Source organism: Rousettus aegyptiacus, unplaced genomic scaffold (assembly GCF_014176215.1).
Source record: "Rousettus aegyptiacus isolate mRouAeg1 unplaced genomic scaffold, mRouAeg1.p scaffold_m13_p_6, whole genome shotgun sequence".
Lineage (NCBI taxonomy): Eukaryota > Metazoa > Chordata > Mammalia > Chiroptera > Pteropodidae > Rousettus > Rousettus aegyptiacus.
In genome coordinates this window covers 34,319,557-34,332,281 of record NW_023416309.1, presented here as the reverse complement: position 1 = coordinate 34,332,281, position 12,725 = coordinate 34,319,557, and positions in this window count along the sequence as shown.

Here is a 12,725-nt window from a genome sequence, read left to right as displayed (position 1 = left end):
AGGTTGTCAAAGCGAGAAGTGTTACGAGATTTCGTATACTCTTATGGCAGGAGTTCGGCTGAGCAATGCGGTTGACAGAGATAAAAGGTCATGATTGGTTTGGGACTTGTGACAGATGAGTGAATTGTGGTTATCCTAACTGAGAAAGGGTAACCAGTTGCCCACACTATTTAAGAAGGATTTCTAGTCATCAGTTACACATTATGAGGGCAGCAAATATTTATGAAAAGAAAGGAAAGCTGAGGAAGATTCCAACGTAGAGAAGACTGGAAATACTTTATGGAAGTCTGGAATTGTGCAATGGGTACCCAGGTCAGGGTAGAAACCTCAAAGCTGAACAGATCCTTCCTCCCAAATCAGAGGACCATAATATGGTGGTTATATGTGTAGGTTTTGGAAACAAATAGAGCAGGACTCGAGTTCTGCTTTTACCACTTCTTTGTTATATGACCTTGGGTAATTCAAATGTTAGTGTCCTATGTATAAAACTGAGCTGATAATACCAACCTTATGGGGCATTGAAGAAAATTAAATAAAGCAATGTATGTGAAATTCTCGGTACAATGCCCTGAACATATCTGTGCTCACTAAATTAAAGTTATTAATACTATTATATATTATAAACTCAAATAAGGGGTTAATATCCAAAATAAAAGTAGCACTCATACAACTCAATAACAAAACAACAACTCAACTAAAAAAGTGAGCAGAGGAACTAAATAGATATTTTTCCAAAGAAGACATCTAAATGGACAACTTGTACATAAAAAAAATGCTCAACATCATTAATCATCAGGGAAATGCAAATCAAAACCACGATGAGATATCACTTCACACCTGTTAGAATGGCTATTATACCCAAGAAGACAAGAGATAACAAGTGTTGATGAGGATGTGGAGAAAAGGAAACCCTTGTGCAATGTTTGTGGGAATGTAAATTGGTAAAGCCACTATGGAAAAGAGTATAGAGGTTCCTCAAAAAATTAAAATTAGAACTATCATGTGACCCAGCAATTCCACTTCTTGGTATGTATCCAAAGGAAACGAAAACAGCATACTGAAGAGATGTATGCACTCCCATGTTTATTTCAACAGCCAAGATATGGAAACAACTCAAGTGTCTGTCAGGGATGAATGGATAAGGAAGATGTTATACTATATATATACATACAAACATCAATGGGCCTGGAGGATATTATGTTAAGTGAGATAAGTCAGACAGGGAAAGACAAATACTATATAATATCACTTATATGTGGAATCTAAACAAACCGAACTCAAAAACAAAGCACAGAACGGTGGTTACCAGGTGCTGGGTGATGGGAGGATAGGAGAGATATTGTTTAAGGATACAAACTTTAACTAGTAGATAAGTCCTAGAGATCTAATGCACAGCATAATTACAGACAATAATACTGTATTATAAATATCAAACTTGCTAAGAGACTATATCTTAATTATTCCCACCACAGAAATGATAATTATGTGATGCGATAAAGGTCCTATTGCAAAATATAAATGTATCAACATGTTGTATACCTAAAATTCACATATCAGTATTACATGTCAATTATATCTCAATTTACAAAGAAAACAGAGAGAAAGTGCTCCAAATGGAAAAACTCTGGGTTTATCCATAAAGGGCTATGTAGTCATTATTATTTTCTTCATCATTATGATATCAACTTAACCCTAAAAATTAAGTGTAAGAAATAAACCACCTGAAAGTATTGCCAGTTCTCCTCATTATTTCTAGTTACATGCTGGCAGGAAATTTTCTATAAAGCTTAACCACCATGCATTTTTCCTATGTTGAATCAATACTTGCATTCCTACTGCCATGAGAACCATAAGGACTATGAGTGATAAGGATGTGTCAATGAAAGTTGATCAATTGTAATGACTGTACCACTCTAGTGGGGGATGTTAATAATAAGAGAGGTCATGCATGTGTAGGAGCAGGTGATATATGGGAAATCCCCATAGCTTCTGCTCAATTTTGCTGTGAACCTAAAACTGCTCTAAAAAGTAATGTCTATTAAAAAAAAGTAAAACTTAAGGCAGTTCGAATTCCATCAACCAAGTAAATGGGAGACATGAAGAGTACAAATGGTACAATTCGTACAACTTCCATTTGACACAGCATTTTCAATTTTCTTTCCATTATTTTTTCAGCTTTACAAATAGGGCCACCTCAAGCCTTCGTGAGTCTGCAGTGGGAAGCTCAGGGAAAGAAGGTACCTCTTCCTCAGGGCTGTGCAGCCTCAGGCCAGGGTGTTAGGTTGCCAGGTGGGGCCCAAGCTGGATTCAGCTCCAACTGGCCTCCTCAACTATGCATCTCTGCACAGTACGCTAACTGCAAAACAGTACACAGCAGCCCTGTTTAGCCAGCAGAGTAATTTTGAACTATGCATCTTTACCCTTCCTCTGTCCAGTCAGATATGAAAGCAATATTGCTTCAGGTAGTCACAAAGCAGAGGGAAAGAAAAAAAGTAGAAGAGGGTCCCAGAAAAGAAACCTCTGAATACCATCATATGTCAGAGACAATGCAGGATCGGTTCCCTACCACCATAATAAAACAAGTGTCGCAATAAAGCGAGTTGTCATTTTTTTGCTAGTGGAGTGTCTTGCCTTCAATTTGTAAAAACACAACACCTGTGAGCGCAATAAAGCGAAGCACATAAAACTGGGTATGTCCGTAGTAGAGTTGACTATTTTCAACCCTTAGCATTAGCCACTTCATCTTCTCTCGCTCTAAACCCACAGCCTCAGCTGAAAAGCCAAGAGTATGGAGCCACATAGGATGGACTCAAACAGAAACTACCTGAATTAATATTGCAGGATCTCACTCAACTCTGCTCCATGATAGAAGTGACAGAATTTCTTTTTTTCTCACTACTGTTTCTCCAGCTCTGAAAACAGTGCTTGGTAAATAAAAGGGTTCAATAAATTGGTGTGTTTTTTACAGGGGAATAATAAAGCCAATTGCTGTACTCCTTTCGTAGGCATGACAGCATTTCCCTTACAGATCAGGCACAATAAACATGTTTCAAGCCTTTTTAAAGTTTCTATGTATAAAGAAGAAAGGCAAGTATGAGAGAAGGGCACTGATGAAGTCTGCAACAAGCAGTTTGGTAGTTGAGAACCTGTGCTTTGAAGTCAGAGAGACCTGAGTTAGAATCCTAGCTTTTCCATCTACTGAGTAGGAGACACTGCACAAAGTGATTTAAACTGTCTCAGTTTTCTCATCTCTAAAATGGGGGTGATAATGCTTACCTAGCAGGGTTGTTGAGAGGACTAAACAACAATATACATAAGAAACATTTAGCAAAGTTATGGGCACATAGTAACAATAAGTAGTACCTGTTGATATTCCTGTGCCTTCAAAAGGCTAGGGGAAAAAAATAAAAAGAGAAGAAAATCATGCAAATATGGCAAAATCTGGACAACTGGTAAACCTAGATAACATGTATATGTGTTCAATATATTATTCTTCCTACTTTTATGTTATGTGTTAACATGAATGTGAAAAAATGTTATTTTTATAAAGACTATGTTGAATGTTTTGACAAGATTTGATAACAGCTGAACACCTAAAAATAGATAGTTGTTAAATTTTGTGGTGACAATATAATTGAAAAATACTTTTAAAAATCTTTAAAATCTAGAATTAGGTATTCAGATTACTTTGTAAGCATCAAAATCTTTGTTCCATTTTAAAGGAAGTTTGAAACCAGTAATCATCAACAAAGTATTATGTCAAAACCTTCAAGTTCCTCTGAAATTTTTCAGGTAATGAAGGGAAAAATTCTTGGGGAAATTTAATCTGAAGGTTGATACTGTCATAGCTGTTCCCCTTCCATCTCTACAGGGATTACCCAGGAAAGTCACCAACGTGCCTCCATCCTAGTCTTCCTCCACCCTCTTCCCTCCTCTCAGCTCAAGGACAGTGAATATGCTTTAAATTCTTGCTAACTCAAATAGGGTATGTTTGAAATTTTCCATAAAACTTTTTAAGTTAAAGAGCAGAAAATACACTAGAACACAATTGCCTCTAAACCCACCAAGACTTCACTCAAGTCTTCATTTATACTTTCAATAAACTGAGCTTTGTATGCGTGTGTCATTCTGTGTGGTGTGCTGCAGTCCCTGCCCTCACGGACCTTGCAATCTAGTTGGAGACAGTCATTGAGTACATAATCATACAAATATACAACCACAAGTTAAGAAAATGCTCCAAAGGAAATGACCTGGCTAAGCCGGGAGGATAATGAAGGCCTCTCTGAAGAAGTGGTATGTAAACAAACAGCTGACAGGGCTTAGCTGGGCAAAGGAGGGGAAGCGAGCACCCCGGTGGAGTGGCCACCATGAGCAGAGGTCCTGAAGTAGGATTGGAGGCAAGACCTGTGTGGCTGAAGCACAGAGCAAGGAAAGAGGTGGCTCAAGAGGAGATTGGAGAGCTGGGCAGGGTTTGGGGGCCGTGTTAGAGCTTTGGGTCTTGGGCCTCTGTACCTTGGGAAGTCTCCAAATGGAATGACAGATGCAGTTGTCCATTAAAAATATCCACTCTGGCCGCGTGGAACAGACTGAAGAGGTCATGTTTGAATATGTATGGAATCTCTAGACAAATACACGAGAAGTCAGTAGTAATGGTTGCTTCTGGGGAATGGATCTGGGAGATAAGAGAGGTTGGAGGAAGACTTGATTTTTCACTGTATATGCTCTTTTGTACTGTTTGTGGATTTTCTATTAAAAAGAAATTAAACAATAATTTTAAAAGAAAAACATCACCCACCCTCAAAGGGAAGAATATCTAAGTCACTCATCATGAGCACGTGCACACGTGCATACTCACACGTGCACACACACAATGTTGGGTTACATAGCGATAGAGCAGAAGACAGGCTGACAACAGGTTTCAGCCCAAACGAAAGCTCCCCAATGACTGACTTCATCTTTCCTCATACCTTCCAGCAGTGCAGCCCTCCAGAAGGCCCAGTGAGGATGGTTTCCAGAGGGAACACTGGAGTTTTGAGAGACTTTTACGGCTGTGGCTTTTGGAGCACTATCCAGGACAGAGTGCCAGGAGAGTATGTTCATGCACACACGAGTGACTAGCTCCTAGAGAGTTCTCCAGGGGGACATGGGGCTTTTGAAGGCCCTCTTGAGAGGCCTTGCTCCAGGCTTGGGGTGGGGGTTTACAGCAAGGGAGAGATGAGGCCTATGGTCAGTGGTGAAGGAGGGGCCTCATGGATGCCCCGACTTTAGGAAGTGACATTCTGCTCCCTGCAAAGTGTGAGACGTTTTAAAGCAGTCAGACAGCACCTGATACAAGAGGTGGATTTTGTTAATTCTGGCCTTCACCGTGGCCTTTCCTTTCCTCCCTCCTTTCCATCGTATTCAACCAATCATTTGATTACAATTTGCTTGAAGACTTTGTGACCTGCAAGAGTGTGGTTCATGATATATAAACAGTGAATTTTGTTGTGATAGAATTGTCAGTTATATTTTCATTGTTTCTTGTTTCTAATTTTTCTGCAGTAAACATGTTTACTTTTATAGTATAGAAGGACATGGGAAATCTTTTTCAGAGTTTGCATATAATTTTACCGCCATGAAATTGGAAACTACAACTACCTCTTCATGCTTTTGTATCAAAATTACAAAATGGGCAAAAACAAGGTTTTTTAGGGATAGGTGCTACCCGAGCTTTGGACCTATGTCCATACTTTTTTCCCCCTCCTACATTCTTTAAAGGTCAAAGGTTCAATTTATTTCTCAATTCTCCATCCCTATGTTCACAGCCCCCGCCCTATTCCCCTAACACCTGCTGGCTGGGGCACCCTCTTGAACCATATTCTTCACTTCAGCTGCCTTCATAAATTAACTTTCTAAACTGGGAAAGCAATACTCCACACCGCTAAGCAGAGGCAGTTTCACAAAGACAGATGGAAACAAAGAAATAGGACCACATTCACTTGAAGATTTGCATAGGCCCAGCCAGACACTGAAAGCTGGGGCCTCTAGAATTCAGGTAAGTTGTTCTTATAACTCCTGAAAAGCCACCCCTCCTTTTGGTTCCCAGCCTCATTCTGTGATCCTTTACCCTTTAGAGACTGAGCACCTGCCCCAGAGTCAGGCTGCCTGGGTTCAAATCCACATGCTGCCAGTTCGGCTTTGGAGACTGGAACAAATTACTTCACTAAATCTCTACTTCCTCATCTGTAAAATGGGGATAACATCTGAATTAAATCAGATAATCTATGTGCTGACTGATAAAACCTTAATAGATGTGAGCTATTTTTAATTTCAGTCATTCTGCCACTTCCTGCTTCCTCTCACCCTGTTTAAATTGCTGTCATTTAAATATCTATTTTGAATTAACGAATATTCATTTTTATCTCTGGATAATTTGGAGAATTTTGTCTGGACTGCCTCTGAGACATTGCAAATCTAAGGGAAAAAGAATTCCCTGGTTAATTAGCTAGCTGCTATTGAACAGTTGTTTAGAACAGGGTTCTGTGTATGGAAGGAGGAGGAGACAGTGTGGGGAGGACAGATGGAGGAGCAGTTCGGGTAAGAGTGAGCCCTCTGGAAGGATTAAATGTTTAGTTTTGTCTTAAATAATACGATGGAACGGGATCAGCAGAATCATAACAGTTTACTTGAGATTTTAGAACTATACATCTAGAACACTGGTTCTCAAGTCAGGGCAATTTTTCCCCCCAAGGGACATTGGGCAATGTCTAAAAATCTTTTTGGTTGCCACAGAGGGATGGGGGCAGGAGACAGCTACTGGCATTTACTGGGTAGAAGCTAAATATTCTACACACACAGGACAGTTCCCTACAACAAGGAATTATCCAACCCAAAATGCCAATAGTGCCCTGATCTAGAGTTCCACATTTTAAGAGAAATGCCTGCTTGCCTTCCTTTGCCTTTAAAAGATAAGTGTTCATTGAAGTTATCATTAGTGTTTTCAAATATTTTTATTCCTAATAAGACAATATTTTCAGATTCAGCTGATAACTGCATCTTTCTTTCCTTTCATGTGTTTAGGGATTATCCTCGCTTACCTTATGCCCATACTCTACAAATACTTCCTTTATTTCAAGAAAAGAATCAAAATGCAGAAAAGCAGTAGCCACATGCGTTAATGATTACATAATATCGCAGTAAAATTCCATGCCCAGTAGCCTTCCCATCAATGCTTCTTTAGATAAGATACTTCACCAGAATGGGCTACTGTCCAAGCAGATTAAATTAAAGAAGCTTGTAGCACACTACAAAAAAAACTTATCAACATGATTAATCAGAAAGAGTTTTACTGGCTGTTTGTTAATGCATTTCGCCATTCAAACAACTGAGGAATGTGACTGCTGGCTGTTGACCCCGTAACCCAACACCACTATGCTGTGTTAAATTGATAAATTAGTTTAAAAGAATGTTTACCTCCCTTTACTGTATGACTCTGTTTGGCGTCTTTTATAAGAGGATGAGCCTGGCTTCCATACGAAGAAACTGAACTTATCAGGAATGTATTGCTCAAAACTCAGGAAGACACAACCACTCCAATGCCCCTTGAAGCCTAAATGCCATACCCCTTCTTAAAAGCTGCCCCTCTGCTAGTGTCCACTGAGGGAGAAAAACAAAGGTCTCTCCAGGAAGCCATGAGCCTCTCCGGATAGGATATGACCTTCAATCACACTTCTTTTCCAAGCTACTTGACTTTGGTGGCTAATTCAGATCTGAGATGTACCATCAAATGCAAATGACATTCGACAATCAACCATGACTGACCAGGAATTGAAGTAAACCAATCGTTTGTCAGCATTTGTAAGAACCAGTGAATGCATGTAACAAGGGCTAAGGGGGTGGCTTAAGAGCAGAGTATTTGAAAGTAATTGGCATTGTGGTCAGACTTCATGTCTTAATGTCTAACAATGGTTGCTACTGCTTATTGAGCACTTATTATGACCATTGTGCAAGGCACTTTCTCTTCACTGGATCATTTAATCTTTGCAACAGTCTGTGAGGCCAGTGCTATTATACTTCTTTGATTTGCAGATGAGGAAATGGAGGCTGGGAGAGGCTACACTGTCAGCCTTCCTTGGAAGTGTTTGGAGGCAGGGCTTAGGAAGACTGCTCCCTGGGCAAAATTTGACTTGAATACGTGGTGAATGAGCAAGGTACAGAGGCCCAAGAGGCTTGTAGCAGAGCCCTGGGAGAGAATGTAAAACACTTAAAGCTGAAGAGGGAAGGGGTGGCTTGGGCATTCAAATTAAGGCCAGGATAGAATTAGGTAGTCTCATTAGAAAACCGTCTGCAATGGTCCAGAGCTTCAAAGTGTGGGATGTAACCTAACCACCTGTCGTATAAAGCATGATGGCAGGTGTTCACAGTAAAACAGTTTTAAAAAAAAAATATTAGCTTTTCAGCTCCAAATCAGTTGTTTGGATTTAAATCGAGGGGTAAAAATCTGAGTTTAGTGCTATTATGTTTTTAAAGTTGCTACTTCCTTTTTTTAACAAAGAGAAGGCAAGTCTTAGACTAAGATTCTTAATAGGAAATTCAGCTAGAATTTAGGAACTGTTTTGTTATCCATTATATTTATGTTTATAGTCACCTCCCTTTTATTGCAAGTAATACTTACGGTAATAAATTCCCACTTATGGTGATAATTTCAAGTTCTCTTTAAAGATGATTTTTTGTAAGTGATTTGATATAAAGAAAACTAGTTAAATGATAGGAAAAGCTCTCTAATAAACTTCTATCTAGTTTACATAAAGGCAACTAATCATTTTCTTCATCCAACTAACCGGTAGGACACACACACACACACAGCCTGAAGTGAGCAGTTGTTATGGCATCATTCTGAATTGCTTTGTGCAGGAACAGAACATCAAAACATGGAGACAGGACTGAACTTTTCTCTGCAACGAGGCAGCAGCTTTGTACCTGGTGCAGGTTGAGGGGCAGTGTGCCACCTTCGTCCTCCAATAAAATGTCCTCACCAGCCTCCCCAGTCACAGGCATGGGTGTGACACACATGCCATTTAGTTTATGGGTAGAAGCAGGAATTGAAATTAAGCTACTGTCAGCTGGTCATACTGCAAGTCAAACCAGTCCTACAATGGGGTCAGGAGCTCTGGAAAAGCAAGCCCTTGAGGAAGGAAGGCCTTGGGTGGCTGAAGAAATTGAGAGAGTGTGTGTGGGATCTCAAGGGGAAGAAAGGGTGCAGTCACACATCTGGAGGGCTACTGAAGATCATTTTGCCTGCTTCCCCATTTTGATCAGGGTCATGCCAGCTGGGATTAATATGAACCAATCAGCAGCCATTAGGTTGTTGTTGTTAAATATTTCAAAAGTACAAAAAATTGAATAAATATCTTAACAGCCATTTCGGTATTCATCACTCAGACTGAATAAATATTAACATTTTCTAGCCTGATTCCATGAGCCATCTTTGTAAAAAGTGTTGGGAGTGTGGGTCCTTAGCGGGCCCTAGGGTAAATCATCTAGTCAACAAGACCTTCGGTATTACCCAGGGCAACCCCACTCTACAAATGAGGGGAAAAAGAGAGCCAGGAGTGGCCAAATGACTTATCCAAGGTCTGGCACGTGCACGGAGCCACGCCTAGACCCATGTCTCTTGACTGCCAGTGTTCCTTCTGCTCCACCAGTGGCCCACAGTTCTCCAGCTGTTTCTGTACCTCCCTGTGCCTTGTTAGAATCCCCAGGCCCCACCCAAAATTTAGGTACTCTTTTTTTCCTTTTATTTATTTTTTTGTCAGAATAAAAGTGACTGGCCCCCTCTCAGGAATAGGGCTCGTTTCTGACACACTAGTCAGAGAGCCTTCACACATCTTTATAAGTCTTAACAATAACAATAATGATGACAATAACTAACATTTATTAAATGCTTACTCTGTGCCAAGCCCTCTGCCAAGTGCTCTGTGGGTACTGCCTGTTTAACAACCTTCACATTATACTCTGAGATCATCACCATTAATCCCATTTTAGAGATGAGATAACCAAGGCTTCGAGATATTAAGATATCTAAGGCACAGCCAGGAAGAGCTGGGCCACCACACACTACAGACTTCAGCGAGACATGGGTGGACCAGATAGGCTTTGCCAACTAGACTCTTCTAATATCTTCTATCTCCCCATAATCTAAACCAACAGGACTCCCAAACCCTAGCTGTGCAGAAGAACTCCCTAGGAAATTTGATAAAAATAAGATGCTCAGATCTGCCATTCACTCACTGAATCAGGGTGTTCTAATTTATAGGCTGTGAATCTGTCTTAAATCAACCTCCCCAAGTGCTGCTGGCGCACAGTGGGCTTGGGAACCTCTGTTCAGGGCTGTTGACTTTTCTGGCCGGCTGGAGCCAAAGAGTCTAGGCTGCCAGACCTTTCTTTTCCCTTCACAGTGGACTGCTTATGCAGTTCCATGAGAGCGAGGGGGCCGTGGCAGGGCAAGGGTTCTATCACGTGCCTGGTTGCTTAAGAAAATCCAGACATCTGGGCCCTTCTGCCACGTGCCTGCTGCCCACAGGGAGAGTTCTTACATGCGAGCAGAGGCCAGACAGCCAGCAGAGGAGGGAAGACATAGTCATCATCAGTTGCCCTGCCCTCTCCTTTCTGGGAGGACACTCAAGAGAAACCCCAGACAGCCGTCCTCCTGCAGGGAGAGAGATGGTTCTTCCCTGCGTGTCCATCACTCTTCTAGTCAGTTGGTGTCCTACGGAGCCTGAGGTCAGAAAGTCTACAACAGCTTGGTCTATATTAATGAACTGACTTCACAGCATCACGAAGGAGGCAGAGCCACAGAAGACTAGCCAGCCTGGTCACGGGATGGATAGGAAACTGAGGATCAGAGAGGGAAACAGAAGGGAGGTATTCATATTTTGACCCATATTTTACAGGAGAAAACTCCAGGAGATGTTGAGAGGTTTACCTTGAGTCAAATAGTACGAAACAGGCAAAGTAAGTTAGTCAGCTCATTAGTTAGCTTCCGGAACAAGGCCCTGCTAGGTTTACTCAATGAGCTCTCTGCACTGTGGACACATTTCTCTCTCCATCTGTCTCTCTGATACATATTGATTAGGTGGGTTTGGAAAATGTGACATCTGTGTCAGTGGGTACACATTTATGTAGAAAGTCATTCTCAGAAAGCATTATGCACATTGCTTTCACTTCTTCCTTACACAAATCTCATGCCCACATCCAGGACGGGAACTAGAGAGTGCACTGTTAGGTCCAAGTGCATGATAAACCCAGGCCTTGCCAAAATCTGCGGCTTCCTACTCACTTTGCTTTCCATAACCTTATCTGATTGGTCATAACTAAATGGCTTTTCAGCTTTGTCAATTCCACCATTACTCAATCCAAGCCCCCCTTTTTTTCAGATCTTAAAATTGTAGACAAATCAAGTGCCCTATAGTTTCTTACCAATGCTGTAAAATCACCAGTTTTTTGGACAATAACAGCCAACATTTATTGAGCTTCTTCTATGTACTAGGCGCTGTTCCAAGTATTCTATATTGCGAACCATCTACTTTATAAAGATTTCAACAGATATTTATTGATAGGAAAGGTCCTACGGAGATTACAAAGGTAATTTAAGAGATAGGAAGTCATATAGTTATTCAATTAATATAGTAAAAAGGCAGAATGTCCTAAGGGCTACATTGGATAAAGTGTGATAAAAATACATAAGGAGAGCAAACAAGCAGGCAATCAGCAATGACTTTCTGGAGGAGGTGGCATATATAACTTCCTTGAATGACAAATAATGCACTAGTGGTAGAGATCGGGGTGTGCACTCCCTTGCTGGCAGGCAGTGTGGTATAATGAGTGGGCCCGAATCCAGAAGCCATCACTTGCAAGCTGTGCAGCTTCATCTCTGAGCCCCGGCTGCCTCATCTGACCAAGTAGAGGTTATCACATGGACTTCTCAGGGCTGTGGTGATCGTTGCGGGGATAATGGATGTGAAAATCTAGAATAGCACACAGGAGGGGCTCTCTGAGTATCTGTTCCCTTTTGGGTTCGCTAAGTCATTTCAGAACCCATGGCTCTGGGGCCACTGTCCAACAAAACCTAGTCTGTGTTGACAAGAGTGCCTCTGGGAAAGCACTTTTGTCAAAGCTCAGCTTCAGTCAAAAATTCAAAAGCAGGCCACTTCAACTCACAACAGGGTTTGTAAAGGAAATGAGCAGTGAGGCTTAACTTCAGTGGTGTGGCTAGGAGCAACTGTAATAGAACAAATGGATTGTTTATCAGCTTTCTATCTGTCCCTAACAAAACCATGTGAAATGAGGCATTAAACTCCTGGTTTTTAAAAAGATGACAAACACTGGCTAATTTACTGGAGTAGAACATATTGAGCCAAATGTTTAGTTTTGCATTAAATCTATATCTAACATTTTCATTAAAAGGGGCAAAATGTAGACTTTATTGATGCTTCAGTGCTCATTTCAGATTAATGCTTAACATTTAAAACTGTGCATGAAATTGCAAATGTATCAGCAAACACATAAGAAGGACCAGATTAAGTGCTATGTGCTTGTTCATGGCCAGCCATTTCCGAGGCTGCCAATGTGTTATTGCAGGGTTATTTGCCCACACTTTCCCAGGCTGTGAATAGTTAATATCCCTGATTGCTTAGTTAAATACCTTTTCAGACTGAGAGATAGAGGACATGGAAAAAATAGAGGAA